Source organism: Lithobates pipiens, unplaced genomic scaffold, assembly GCF_037356315.1.
Source record: "Lithobates pipiens isolate NorthernLeopardFrog02 unplaced genomic scaffold, aLitPip1_a1.2 Scaffold_10, whole genome shotgun sequence".
NCBI lineage: Eukaryota > Metazoa > Chordata > Amphibia > Anura > Ranidae > Lithobates > Lithobates pipiens.
Window position 1 is genome coordinate 219369335 of NW_027507686.1, and position 14539 is coordinate 219383873.

General features: G+C 46.2%; 1 protein-coding gene across 1 annotated transcript in view; it reads left to right on the top strand.

Annotated features, from left to right (window-relative positions):
* Nucleotides 1-14284, top strand: part of LOC143926319 (cryptochrome-2-like) — a 103724-nt gene extending 89440 nt beyond the window's left edge. The window contains exon 12 of the mRNA XM_077450235.1: nucleotides 12970-14284. The gene's annotated coding sequence lies outside the window, so the exon portion shown is untranslated. The remainder of the gene's footprint in view (nucleotides 1-12969) is intronic.
* Nucleotides 14285-14539: the final 255 nt, after the last annotated feature.

Here is a 14539-nt window from a genome sequence, read left to right on the forward strand (position 1 = left end):
TATGACTGCCTATCTCATTTCTTGAGGTGCTAAAATGGCAGGGCAGTACAAAACTCCCCCAAATTACCCCATTTTGGAAAGTAGACACCCTAAGGAAATTGATAAGAGGCATGTTGAGCCCATTGAATATTTTATTTTTTTTGCCGCAACATACCAGTATGTTGCTGGAACTGGTTGGGCATATATTGTAATTTTTTTTTCATGCAGCCTGTGGGCTGAACGAAAAAAAAATATTGATCGGTGGGTATGCCCACCATTAGATACCACCCTTCATCCACCCACTTTTAATGGTGGGCATACATGCACCATTTATATATGCCGAAGCATGGGGGCATCCTCCCGCAAAAGGTAGGAGCAGATCGCTCCTCCACCCCGTATGCCCCCATGCTTCGGCATATATGCTCTTTTTTAACTGTGGTGGTGAAATCACCCCCGACAGTGCTGGAGTCGCGGCTTTATGTATCATGGGAGCAAACGCTGTTGCTGTCAAGATAAATAAATCCGCGCTGCAACTGAATGGCGTACCTGCTAAGCAAATGATGGTTAACAATAAAACAAAGTAACATTACAGTATAACAGTAAGACGTACCATACCTGCAAAGCAAATACAAAAAAAAAATAGCAAAAAATAACACATTTAACACAATCTGTGCCTAAAATATATATATGCCGAAGCATGGGGGCATCCTCCCGCAAAAGGTAGGAGCAGATCGCTCCTCCACCCCGTATGCCCCCATGCTTCGGCATATATGCTCTTTTTTAACTGTGGTGGTGAAATCACCTCCGACAGTGCTGGAGTCGCGGCTTTACGTATCGTGGGAGCAAACGCTGTTGCTGTCAAGATAAATAAATCCGCTCTGCAGCAGAATGGCGTACCTGCTAAGCAAATGATGGTTAACAATAAAACAAAGTAACATTACAGTATAACAGTAGGACTTACCATACCTGCAAAGCAAATACAAAAAAAATAGCAAAAAATAACACATTTAACACAATCTGTGTCTAAAATATATATATGCCGAAGCATGGGGGCATCCTCCCGCAAAAAAGTTATGCCGCGTACATACATTCAAACTTTTCCACGGGCAAGCCCTCCGTCGGAATTTTGACTGTATGTACGCGGCATTAGGAGCAAAATCGCTCCTCCACCCCTTATGCCCCCATGCTTCGGCATATATGCTCTTTTTTAACTGTGGTGGTGAAATCACCTCCGACAGCGCTGGAGTCGTGGCTTTACGTATCGTGGGAGCAAACGCTGTTGCTGTCAAGATAAATAAATCCACGCTACAGCTGAATGGCGTACCTGAAAACAAAAAATGGTTAACAATAAAACATTGCAGAATAGAATACAGTACAAAGGAGCAGAACAATAGAGAGAGAATAGAGAGAGAGAGAACAATAAAACGACAACTATTTTTGTTTTTTTTATTTTATATTTTTTTGGTTTTTTTACTTTTTTTTTTTTTTTAAACACTTTTTTATGTAACTTTAACACTTCTGTTGTAACGGTTCCAGCGGTTTGGGTCTCTCAAAATGCGATGGCATCTTGGGAGACCCTGTGAACGTGTGCCTAGCCTGTGCAATGCTGTACCCTACGCTAATACTCAACTAGTGAATGGTAGCGTTCAAAACAATCACCCTGACAAAGACCAGGATTGCCAGGACAGCGTGGACAATAAGAACGGGTGTCACGCCTATATCCGCGCTTTCTGCAGACACCACATTTTCTTTGGGGGGCTCGTTGGGTAGGGGTACTCGGGATGACATAAGAATAATGCCTCTCATGCAGCCGGCTTACTGCATCTGGTAGGGGAAGGTGAGGTGGAGCACCGCCTGGATACAGAAGGGCTCTGACGATATCCTCCTAGAATTTAAGGAAGGATCCAGTCTGTCCTGAAGCTTTGTGTAGTACATAAGCATTCAGTATAGCCAATTGGAATAAATAAACAGACACTTTTTTGTACCAGCGTCTGGCCTTACGGGCAACTAGATACGGCGCCAACAACTGGTCATTGAGGTCCACCCCTCCCATGTTAAGGTTATATTTGTGGACACAGAGGGGTTTCTCCACAATACCAGTCGCCGTAGGAATTTGGACCGTCGTGTCTGCATGAAGGGAGGTAAGAACGAAAACATTCTTATTATCCCTCCACTTCATAGCGAGCAAATTATTACTGCGCAAGCAGGCTCTCTCCCCCAGCCTAAGACGGGACTCTACAAGCCGCTGGGGAAAGCCCCGGCGATTAGGTCGCACGGTGCCACATGCTCCAATCTGCTGATCAAACAAGTGACTAAACAGTGGCACGCTTGTGTAATAATTGTCCACGTACAAGTGGTACCCCTTTCCGAATAAGGGTGACACCATGTCCCACACTATCTTGCCAGCGCTTCCTATGTAGTCAGGGCAGTTCTCCGGCTCTACGTGACTATCTTTACCCTCATAAACCATGAAACTACGTGTATAGCCTGTGGCCCTGTCACAGAGCTTATACATCTTGACCCCGTATCTGGAACGCTTGTTGGGGACGTATTGTTTGAATGACAAGCGACCAGAAAACTTAATCAGGGACTCATCAACGCAGACAACTTGATCGGGAGTAAACAAGTCTGCAAAACGTTGGTTGAAGTGGTTTATGAGGGGCCGAATTTTGTAGAGCCGATCGTATTCAGGGTCTCCACGAGGACGACAGAGTTCATTGTTGCTGAAGTGCATGAACCGCAAAATCATCTCGTATCGTGCCCTGGACATGGAAGCAGAGAACACGCGCATATGGTGAATTGGGTCAGTGGACCAATATGACCGCAACTCACTCTTTTTGGTTATGCCCATGTTGAGGGAGAGGCCCAGAAAGATTTTAAATTCGGAAACCGTAACTGGTTTCCATTGTCTGGCAAGGGCGGACTGGGGAATAGTGGCGATGTGTTGACCAGTGTACAAATTGGTTTGGTCCACAATAGATCTATAGAGATCTTTGGTGAAAAACAGTGAGTAAAAGTCAAGTGTCGTAAAATCAACTGTTTCCACGTTAATGCCAGGTTGGCCAGTGAATGGGGGAAGTACGGGTTCTGCAGAAGTGGTGGGCACCCAAATAGGATTGGCGAATTCTGCAGGAAGGGCATTATGGGTACGACGGGCCTGTCTTTGTCTTCTTCTTGGTGGCAGCGGGACACTACTTGTGCTTGCCACCTCGCCAGCTTGAACTGCACTTATGGGACTCGCCACGTCACCACGTGTTACTGCAGTGCTGGATGTAGGTCCAGGGTGTACTAGGCCGCTGGTGCTTGCCAGTTCACCAGAAGGATGAGCGGCTCTAGTACGTCTCTGCTCCATACGAGTGACCTGCAGTTCCTGCACCTGAACAACAGAATACATTCGGGATTGGGCACACCTGTCCTTAACAGAGGCCTCATCTCCGTCGTCAGAGCTATCTGTCATGGAGCCGCTGTCCTCTACAGGATCGTATTCTGAGCCTGAATCTGACAGATGAGTGACGTCCTCTTCACTATCTGTCATGCTCAGAAACGTGTAGGCCTCTTCACTAGTGTACCTTCGCTTTGCCATTTTGGGCTCTAAATTTAGGGGTACACTAGTGAGACTCACAGGTAAAAAAGCACCTAGCCTGTCAGCGACTGTTTCAAAACGCTACAAAAAAAAACTGTTAGCGATCGCAGGGATCAAGCCTGACTCTGAACGCTGCAGTTATGTGTGTTGTGTTTTGTAAGTGACAGTGATCGATCGATCGATACTGCACTTGGGTGGGCTGGGCTTGGCGGAGGGGCTAAACGCAGGTGCTAGCAGGTATCTGGGCTGATCCCGCTAACAATGCGTTTTGGGAAACCTAAAATGCTGGCAACGCTAATATAGATCTGATCAGATACTATATTACTAAGGGAGGTGTATGCTTTGCGCGTGGGTGTTAGCGGTACTGACACTAACCTGACGCTGGGGCGACGCAGACCTTATCTGACCCTCAAACTTATATCACCCGCCGGGTGATCAGGGGGTTAAACCTTTATTAGGTAATAAATGGCGGGTGCCCTGAAACAAAAGAAAAATAACTAACCAACCAGCGTCACCTGTAACAGTTATATGGTGATCACTGGTGAAAGGGTTAACTGGGGGGCAATCAGGGGGCTATGCGGTAGTATATGGGGGTCCCTGACGCTATAAAAAGCTGCGGCGAACCCAAATACTTACCTGCCTAACTAGCGTCACCTGTGACACTAATACAGCGATCAGAAAAACGATCGCTTATTAGTGACACTGGCGACGGGGGGTGATCACGGGGTTAAACCTTTATTGGGGGGGTTAGGGGGGCACCCTAGAGCTAAAGGGGGCTAACCCTAACTGCCCTAACAGTTATTACAGTCACAAATGACACCAATGCAAAAAAAAAAAAAAAATGCAATTGGTGTCACTGTGACTGGGGGGGGCAGGGGTGATTGGGTGGTGATCGGGGGGGTGAAAAGTGTGCCTGGCGTGTTCTACTGTAAGTGTAGTGTTGGGTGCAACTCACCGATCCTCTCTCCTCCATGCCGGAACGAAAAAGACCGACACGAGGAGAGATTACTTCACTTCCTCTGCCTGTGTTTATATTACAGGAGAGGAAGTGATGTCACCGAGCATTTCTATTCGTCGGGAGCGATCGCGAGGGGGTGGCCATGAATGAATGGCCGCCCCCTCATCCCGGATCGCTCCCGAACGAATACCGACCGCCGCAGGCACCGGGCGGGGGCCCGATCGGGCCCCCCACCCGCGGGAAGGCAGGGACGTACATGTACGCCCATATGCCTGCCCGTGCCATTCTGTCGACGTACATCGTCGTGCGGCGGTCGGGAAGTGGTTAATTGCACTGCGCCCGGCGCCAGTGCACATAGGGAGGGTAATTTAAAAAAACAAAATTCTTAAAGGGACATGTTTAAAAAAAATCTTTTTTTTTTTTACTACATGGGAGGGGGGTGGGCAGCTCCTGGGCGCCCCCTATGGACGGACCTCCACTTGGCTTTGGGCTGCAGGTTTTGGGATATGGGATATGGGCTGTGGGCTTTGGACTGTGAGCTAAAGGAGAGGTTTGGGAATTAATGGAGAATGACAGAGGGAGGCACAAACATACAGAGACAATTCCATGACAAATAGCTTACAAGGACGTTAACTAAAATGTCTATCTTTATATTAGATTTTTTTTTTTTAAAACAAGACCAAAAACATACATACTATTTTATCATATCACTATCCTATCTCTATTTACAAAATATATATATAATTTTTTTATTTTTTTTATTTTTCAAACAGAGGTGAGGGGAAAGGGAGGGGTTTGGGAGTTAACAGAGGATGTGACGAGGAATCGGAAACGCACATAAGAAACAATTTCATGACAAATAATTTACAAGTACATTGACTTAATAATATCCATCTTATCTATAAAAATCTATACAAGAACAAAAATCATACATACTGTCTTAAAATATCACTATCTTATCTATGTTTACTAAAAAAAATGTTTTTTTTTTTTTCAAACAGAGGTGAGGGGAAAGGGAGAGGTCCGGTAGTTTAACCACTTCATGTCCAAAGTATGTGATATGATGTCATAGACTTTGAGGGGGATATCTGAATGATGTATTGTATTTTTTCGGCCAGCGACACTGCGCACCGTAAGAACAATCCCAACAGCTCAGCCGCTTGACCGTTCTTACAGGCGGCGGGAGGGGATGCCCCCCCCCCCGCCACTCTCTGGTGCTCTTCGTGGGCTTGCCTGTACAATTGGCGACCCAGAGAAAGAATCGTCACCAAGGGAAGTTTACTGTAGAGATTTATGACGTTATGTCACGTCCGGGCTGGCGGATGTAAACAAAGCCGAGAGTGTTCATTTTATTTTTTTATTTTTAACGATCTCAGCCTTTCCAGCCTGGAGGAGAGATGTGGGGTCCATAAAGAGGACCTGTCACACACTACTCATATAGTAAACTCTGTTTTAAAAGTATATATTCAATTTAAGTATGTGTTCTTAACCCAAAAAAGTAGCTATGGGCTTTTGGACTGTGGGCTTTCTCCCCAATTAGCCGCCCAATCACACTTCTTTTGTGTACTTTGGTAAAGAAGTGACACTAAACTCCGGTCCCTTCATTTATTTTATCATCCAACTTCCTGAAAAGGGCAATGGGCTTTAGACTTTATGCTCTGGGCTTTGGGCTATAAGATTTGGCCTATAATCTTTGGGCTCTGGGCTTTGTAGTGTTCATAGAGCAGTGTACATGACTGCAACTAACGTGCACTGCTCATTCGAAACAGACGTGAGGGGAAAAAGAAGGGGTGTAGGAGGACCATTAACTAATGGATGTGTATGAATTTTTAATGAAAAATAAGGATATTGTTTAGTGGAAAAAAAAATCCGGCCTCCTCCACCCCTTATACCCAACAATCCCTCTCCATCTTTGTAAGATTAAAAAAAAAAAGTGTTTTGCTGTTTATATGTTGAGTTTGTAACTACATTTTGTAGTCTGGTCTGGAATCCTCAACTTCATCAGAATGAAGGGACTCCTTTTCGGTAGTAATTGTCTGGAGCGCCAACCTGGAAAGCTTGACGCTACATCAGGATGAGGCGACCCCTTTTCGGTAGTAATTGTCTGGAGCGCCAACCTGGAAAGCGTGACGCTGCATCAGGATGAGGCGACCCCTTTTCGGTAGTAATTGTCTGGAGCGCCAACCTGGAAAGCTTGACGCTGCATCAGAAACTCCTTGGGCACTGATGAGATGGCACTGATGAGCACTGATGGGCTGCACTGATGAGGTGGCTTTGAGGTTGGAACTGATGGGCACTGACAGGAAGCACTGATGGGCACCAATAGGCAGCACTGATGTGCCACTGATGGGAACTGATAGGTGGCACTTATAGGCAACACTGAGGTGGCACTGATGGGCACTGATAGGCAGCACTAACATGTGGCACTGACAGGTGACACTGATGGGCAGCACTGAAAGGTGGCACTGGGCAGCACTGAGGTGGAACTGGTTGGCACTGGCAGGTGGCAATGGTTGGCACTGGCAGGTGGCAATGGTTGGCACTGGCAGGTGGCACTAATTGGCATGTGTCACTGGTTGCTATTGGCAGATGGCACTGGATGGCAATGGTGGGTTTCACAGCAGATAGTGTAACTGAATGCTCTCTGCAGCACTGCGGTGTGTGAAACTGTATGGAGAAATAGGAGCTGACAAATTCAGAGTGATGTCGGAGGTGGTCGGGACACGGGGTGGGCGGGACATGGGGTGGGCGGGACCCGGCAGCTATCCAGCCAATGATTGGGCTGTTTAAGAAAGGGGCAGGTGTTGGATAGCTGGGTCTCGCCCATCCCGGGTCCCGCCCACCCCGACATTCAACCTCAATTTTGACAGCTCCTCTCTCTCTCCATACAATTTCACACCGTGGCGCTGCTCTGCCAACAGAGTGTGAAGAAGGGAGGAGGAAGCTCTCGCCATGTCAGCGGCTGTTGCGTTGCTCCCTTCCTGCTCCATCCCCACTCCTGCCGCTAATCACTTTACCAGACAGTGCTCTGTGTGTGGAGGGCCTACGAGGCCTGCAAGGCACCTCCACTTTCCCGGTCAAGACCCCACAGCCCGCCCTGTAGCAGGGGCACCTGTCACTGACAAAAGCCCAGGCCCCGGGGCACAATTTCTAGTCGCAATGGTGACCTGGCGCCTGGGATTTGTTGAGCCCTGCTCTATAGGGATCATTACCACATTACCACCCATACGCATACTCATCGTCCTCATCGTCCTCATCGTCCTCTTCAAAATTCTGAAAGTGAAGCATCAGGTGTTGCATGTTAAAGTACAACGCATACTCATTTTCATCAAGCTGAATCTCAAACCTGTCGTTGAGCCCCTCATCGATGACAATGTTAAAAAAGCGGATTCCGTGGTCCTGCTGGTCCTGCTGGTCCTGCTGGGGGATGTGAATAAGAGCACGGCACAGTGGACAGGTTGCGCTTTGCTCGATCCAATGTTCGATGCAGCCCATGTGGAACTCGTGACCGCAGGTCAGAATGGCCGTGTCTTCTCCAGGTTCATACCCTAGAAGACAAATTGTACATCTCACCTGCTCCTCGCCACGCAGCTCCATGGCCGGCGGCGGTGCTGGAAGATGTTCAGCCACCCTGTCGCGGTCTCTCGGCGAACGGCTCCTGTTCCTGGGTGGGTCTGCCTCCTGTCTCCGCTGATGTGGGGCTCTGGATCGCGTCCTGTGGGCGATTGGTGACTCGTCGCTGTCCTGGCGTGAGCGCCTTCGCCGGGATCTGGGACGTGAAGGCCGAGGCATCTTGTTGAAAGTCTGTATACCTGCAAAAAACTACAAAATTAATGATAATATTCTAATAAGGGTTAGTAATAGCGATAAATATCAATAAAAATGATAAAAATTGTGGTTATTTGCCATCAGTCGCTGAAAATCGCAGTGAAATACGGGAGCTCATAGGTTTGCTAATCTGACAGAACTTCGCTGCTTTTAAAATTCAACATCTAAGCAGTCAGACGTTCTAAGTTCTGTATTTCACTATAGAAACTAACTTTACTGTTATAAATACGTCTAAAATGCAAAACTCTGTTGGGTGTAACAACATCTACCCCCCATCAACCCCCTTCTGTGTTCACTCATCTACCCCTCATAACTCCCCCTTCTGTGTTCATTTAACTACCCCTCATAACTCCCCCTCTGTGTTCACTCATCTACCCCCATCACCCCCCTTCTGTGTTCACTCATCTACCCCCATCACCCCCCTTCTGTGTTCACTCATCTACCCCTCATAACTCGCCCCTCCGTGTTCACTCATCTACCCCTCATAACTCGCCCCTCTGTGTTCACTCATCTACCCCTCATAACTCGCCCCTCCGTGTTCACTCATCTACCCCTCATAACTCCCCCCTTCGTGTGCACTCATCTACCCTTCATAACTCCCCCCCGGATCACCCAACCGTGTTCACTTATCTACCCCTCCATCACCCCCCCTCCTTGTTCGCTCATCTGCCCCCCATCACCCCCCCCCCCCCCCGTGTTCACTCATCTACCCCTCCATCACCCCCCCTCCATGTTCACTCATCTGCTCCCCATGTTCATTCATGTATCACCCCCCTCCCCCAATTACCTCCCTCCGTGCTCACTAACCCCCCATTCACTCATCTGCCCCCACCTGTTTACTCATCACCCCCCCTTCCCCAATCAACACCCCTGTATTCACTCATCTGCCCCCCATCACCCACCTCAGTGCTCACTATCCCCCCCCCCCCCGTGTTTAGCACCACCTGAATCAGATGACCAATTCCCAATAAGTACTTCCTGTATTACTTTTGCTGATATTTGAATTGTTGGTGTGAAATTTTATGCGTTCAGCTGGACATTTCTATCCCCTCCATGTCATCCTCCTGGAAGAAGTCTGTTTTTTTATCAGCAAAACAAGCTGTCGTGCAGATGTAGCAGTTAGAGGGTTGAGCCAAACCATGTGCCACTGATAGGTGATTGCAGTGATCAGCTCTTTTATATTATTTAAATCTGTTCTAACTGCTTGTGAGTCTAAAGTGTGACCTGGAGATTGGCTCCAATTTGGTAGTATATGTAAATCTGCTAGTACATCTAATACCCCCTCCCCCCAGACCAACAATGCTTCTGTCCTAAGATGTGCCCCCTGTGCTCCTTCATCCAGAGTGGGGGCAATCTAGTACAGGAGGTGTGTTACTGGCCAGATTACCAAGGGGAAAAGCCTTCGGTCCCTTTCACACGGGCGGACCGCTCAGGTCCTCCTGTCAGTTTTTAAGGGGCGACCTGAACAGAGGCTCCATACAGGTCTATGGAGGGTCGGATGTCAGCGGTGACATGTCCACCGACATCCGACCCGCTAAAGTCAGACGGATGGAAACCCTATTTTCCATCTGTCTGGCGGATCAGATGAAGACAAACTCTACAGTCTATCTTCATCCCATCCCCCATAGGGGAGAGCGGAGCTCTGATAGGTCCGTCCTGCACAGTGTACAGAGATGGAGCTGTCATCCACCTGCTGAGCGGGGATCAACGGAGCGATCCCTACTGAGCAAAGCAGAGTCCGTACACGGACACGTCTATGTGAAGGAGTCCTTAAAAAAGAAAACGAATACAGCCACCACATCTACTGATCGTTAAGCTGCAATAGATGACATCCAATCAGGTGGCTGGCTGAACGTGTCGCCATATGTCTGTTTTTAGCGGTTCGGATGGCAGGTGGGTGTCAGGGGGCACATCTCTGCTGACATCCGTCTCCCCATAGGAGTCAATGGGGGGCCCGCTCAGATGCACCTGAAAAATGCACAGATCAGAGCGCGCCGATCGTGTGGGAGGGGCCAAAACGTTTGTGTGCATCCCGAGTTCCTTTATTTACTCTTCAGGTACATTTCATGTTATATTCCAATGGAGAAGACGATTGAAGTGGGAAATAACGGTGACATATGTAAGGAGATGTCAGGAACACTTAGGGCTGCTTCACTCTGCAAAAACGCCTTCCGCATGTGTTTTGCATGAATGTGTTTAATGCGTTTTTGGTGCGTTCCGGTGTGTGTTTGATGCACTTCCAGATGCTTTTTTCTCTTTTTTTCAGTTTCACTGTACTGGGGTCTGGTGCATTTTTGATGCATTCCAGTGCAGTTTTCTATGGAACTGGAAAGCCCCGGGGCACTGCACTGGGGGGACCTATGTCATTGGAAATCATATAACCTACTTTCCAATGCGTTTGGGGGAAAAATGCACTGGACTGAATGTGGTGTGAATTATGTTTTTTTTTTTATATATATATTTCGGACATTAACCACTTCAGGTCCGGAAGATTTACCCCCCTCCCCCCTCAATGACCAAGCCATTTCTTGCGATATGGCACTGCGTTATTTTAACTAACAATTGCACGGTCATGCGACTCTGTACCCAAATAAAATGTCCTCCCACCCCCCCCACAAATACAGCTTTCTTTTGGTGGTATTTGATCACCTTTGCTTTTTGTTTTTTTGCTCTAGAAACAATATAGATAGAAAAAAAAAAAGACAATTTTGGAACAAATAAATATTTTTTGCTTTGTGCTATAAGGGCCGATTCACACTGGTTCGCTGTGTGAGATCGCATGTGATTTTCACCGCACTGCAGTGCAATTCAGATGCAATGTCCATGCAATGCGATTTCAGCCATACAGATAGTCGCATTCGGACCACTCTCACAGGAAACTATTTTTGGTCTGCTGGTCTGCACAAGAATTGAATCGCAGGGGTGTTCACACCTATGCGATCCGATTCATGGCCGAACTGACAGTTCGCAGTGCGGTATGCGAGCTGAAATGGGGGCGTCATTAACATTATATTGACACTCAGAGTGGTTCGCATATGGCAATGTGAAGTGCTGTGCGAGTCGGGTGCGATGCGGGAACTCGCAGGGTTTCCGCATCGCACTGGTGTGAACCCAGCCTTAAACACATCCGATAAAAAATGTAAAAAAAAAAAAATCACATTTCATTATCAGTTGAGGCCAATATGAATTCTGCTACATATTTTTGGTACAAAATCCCAATAAGGGAATATTGATTGGTTTGCACAAAAGTTATTGTGTTTACAGACTATGGGATATATTTATGGAATTTTTTTTATTTTTTATTTTTTTTACTAGTAATGGTGGTGATCAGGGACTCATAGCGGGACTGGGAGATTGCAGCTTTAAAACTGGACACCTTACATCACATTTTTGTGAACCAGTGACACCAATACAGTGATCAGTGCTAAAAATATGCACTGTCACTGTACTAATGACACTGGCAGGGAAGGGTTTACCAACTTGGGCGATCAAAGGGTTAAATGTGTGACCAACGTGTGGTACTGTGTGCGCTCTGTGCTGTTTTCTACTTCCTGCTTTGCAGGGAAAAACAAACCGCACATTGCTGCTGTCAGAAGAGATTACATGGGGCTCTCTCTCAGTACATATTGTTAGCACTGATCGCTGTATTAGTGTCACTGGTTCCCACAAAGTGTCAAAAGTGTCACTAATGCCGCGTACACACGAGTGGAATGTCCAACAGAAAAAGTCAGACGGAATCTTTTCATTGGATATTCCCATCGTGTGTGGGCCTCATCTGACTTATTTTTTTTCAAAAATTCTGACGGACCTAGAAATAGAAAATAATTTTAAATATTTTGGGCGGAACCAATTCCTATGGGGAAAACCCTCGTCTGTATGCTGTTCCACAAACGACGCATGCTCTGAAGCAAGTACGAGACGACAGCTATTGGCTACTGGCTATTGAACTTCCCTTTTCTAGTCCCGTCGTACGTGTTGCACGTCACCGCGTTCTAGGCGGTCGGACTTTGGTGTGATTGTGTGTAGGCAAGACACGTGATTTTCCGTCAGAAAAACCTTCGAAGTTTATTCCGACGGGAAAACCAGTCGTGTGTAAGTGGCATTAGTGTACGATTTGTCTACCGCAATATCGCAGTCCCGCTATGAGTCACTGATTGCTGCCATTACTAGTAAAAAATTAAAATATGTTCCCGTATTTCATTTTAAAAATCTGGTCGCCTTATTTTAGGGTGAAATATGTAACTTGTTTCCAGTGCTGTAGCTGCCCTACAAAGTCCACACCTCATCAGTGCCACCTATCAGTGCCCATCAGTACTGCATATTAGTGTCACTGTCACATGACATAAAAAAAAAGTATCAGCAATCGGTATCAGCAAGAATTTTATAAATAAAATGATCAGTACTTGTACTCCGTCTTAAAGTGGTATTGGGGCAACCCTAATTAAAAATGGAAGTATAGGTAAAACGTTTTATTTTTGGATAGAGCAAGAGAGGGTTATAACCCCTGCCAGATTTTTTTTATTATTATTATTATTATTATTATTATTATTATTATTATTATGATTTGTTTTCACCATCTGTGTCCCATTTTGGAGATTTTCCCTCACTTCCTGTCTCATAGCCAAACAGGATGTGAGAGGAAGCATACAGTGCCAGACCGTCAGAGCCCATGCCATAAATGGTGGCTCCTATGCGCATGTGCGGGAGTGACGTCATAGCGCCCCTGGCCACTCATGTACCCGGAGGCCAAGAACCCGGGAGGCCGGATGAAGATGGAAGTCCTGTCAGCAGTGAAAGTGCGCCATTGCATGGCTTTGTTTTAAGGTAAGTCTCTATTAATGTGCTAGTATACGATACATACTAGCACATTATGACATTGCCTTACGGGGGAAGTTTTTTTTTGTTTTGTTTTACTGCAGTTTACTACCGCTTTAAGGGAATCCCTTGGGGAACCCCAAGTGACCAGATCTGGTGTCCCCATTGGAAGATTTCGTCTCAATTACTTTTCTGGGGACACCCCAAAATGTGGGATTTTCTTTACTTTCAATGATAATGGTAATATATATACCTTATATACATATATATTTTGTTATAAAATGTTGAAAACTGGAAATTTTTCTCCTTCATTGATGTACAAATGATAAAACTGCTTTGAGGTGGCACTGAAGGGCATTGATAGGTGACACTGGTGGGCACTGAGAAGGGGTACTAATAGGTGGCACTGGTAGGTGACACTGATAGGCAGCACTGCAAGGTGGCACTGATTGGCATCACTAGTGAGCATTGATAGATGGCACTGATTTGTGATTCGTGCCACTGTGGGCACTGGCAGGCGGCACTGGTGGGCACAGATGAGATGGCTGTGCATCTTCCTCTTCGGGACTGATGTCCTTTGCACAGAAGCCAGTGATTGGCTATTTTTTCTCCTCGCGCTCCTCTCATTGACTCGGTGATCACAGTGCGGGGGGGGCGTCTATTGATGGCCTCCTGGCAATGTAGGTCCACACTGTAGCCATCATTTGGCTATAATGCGGATCTGAAGGGGTTAATATTACAAAGCACTTTAATTCTGTATTTTGCTTGGGGATCTATTCAGGTTAAATATCTGGGGCAGGCACTAAAGCCATATTATTTCTAGATTTTGTATATTCTTTATTACATCAGGAGATTCATTTTTGATTTTTTTTCAATGAAAACAAATGGACGTCCAGATGTATTTCTAGCCCCCCCCCCCCCCCTGCTTTTTTTATTCGTTTTTTTTAAAGGACTAACGTTTATAGTGCAACTCTTGGTTCAAACAACCCCCCCCCCCCCCCCATTACCCCAGTAGTATTTTCAACTTTTATTAATCTTTATTTTCTTGCTCTCTTCATTTTTTTCCCCCCCACTGCTTGTGTGTGAAAAATGACATTTTTTTCCCATTTATTTACAGTATATATCTCAATTTGCTGATATTGACTCCATTATAATATATTTGTTTAAAAAAATAAAAAAAAAACATTAAAACACAATTATGGTTTTGTTAATGTGTCTTTTTTTATTTATTTTCTATTCAGTCCAGCAGACATTGTGTGTGGTATTTGCAAGGCTGTTTAAATGGGCTTTTTCATGCATCCTCTGCAGCATTAAAAGGGTATACTGCAGACCACATATTAACGAGGTGCATTGGCTCCATCAGATTCAGGGTGAAA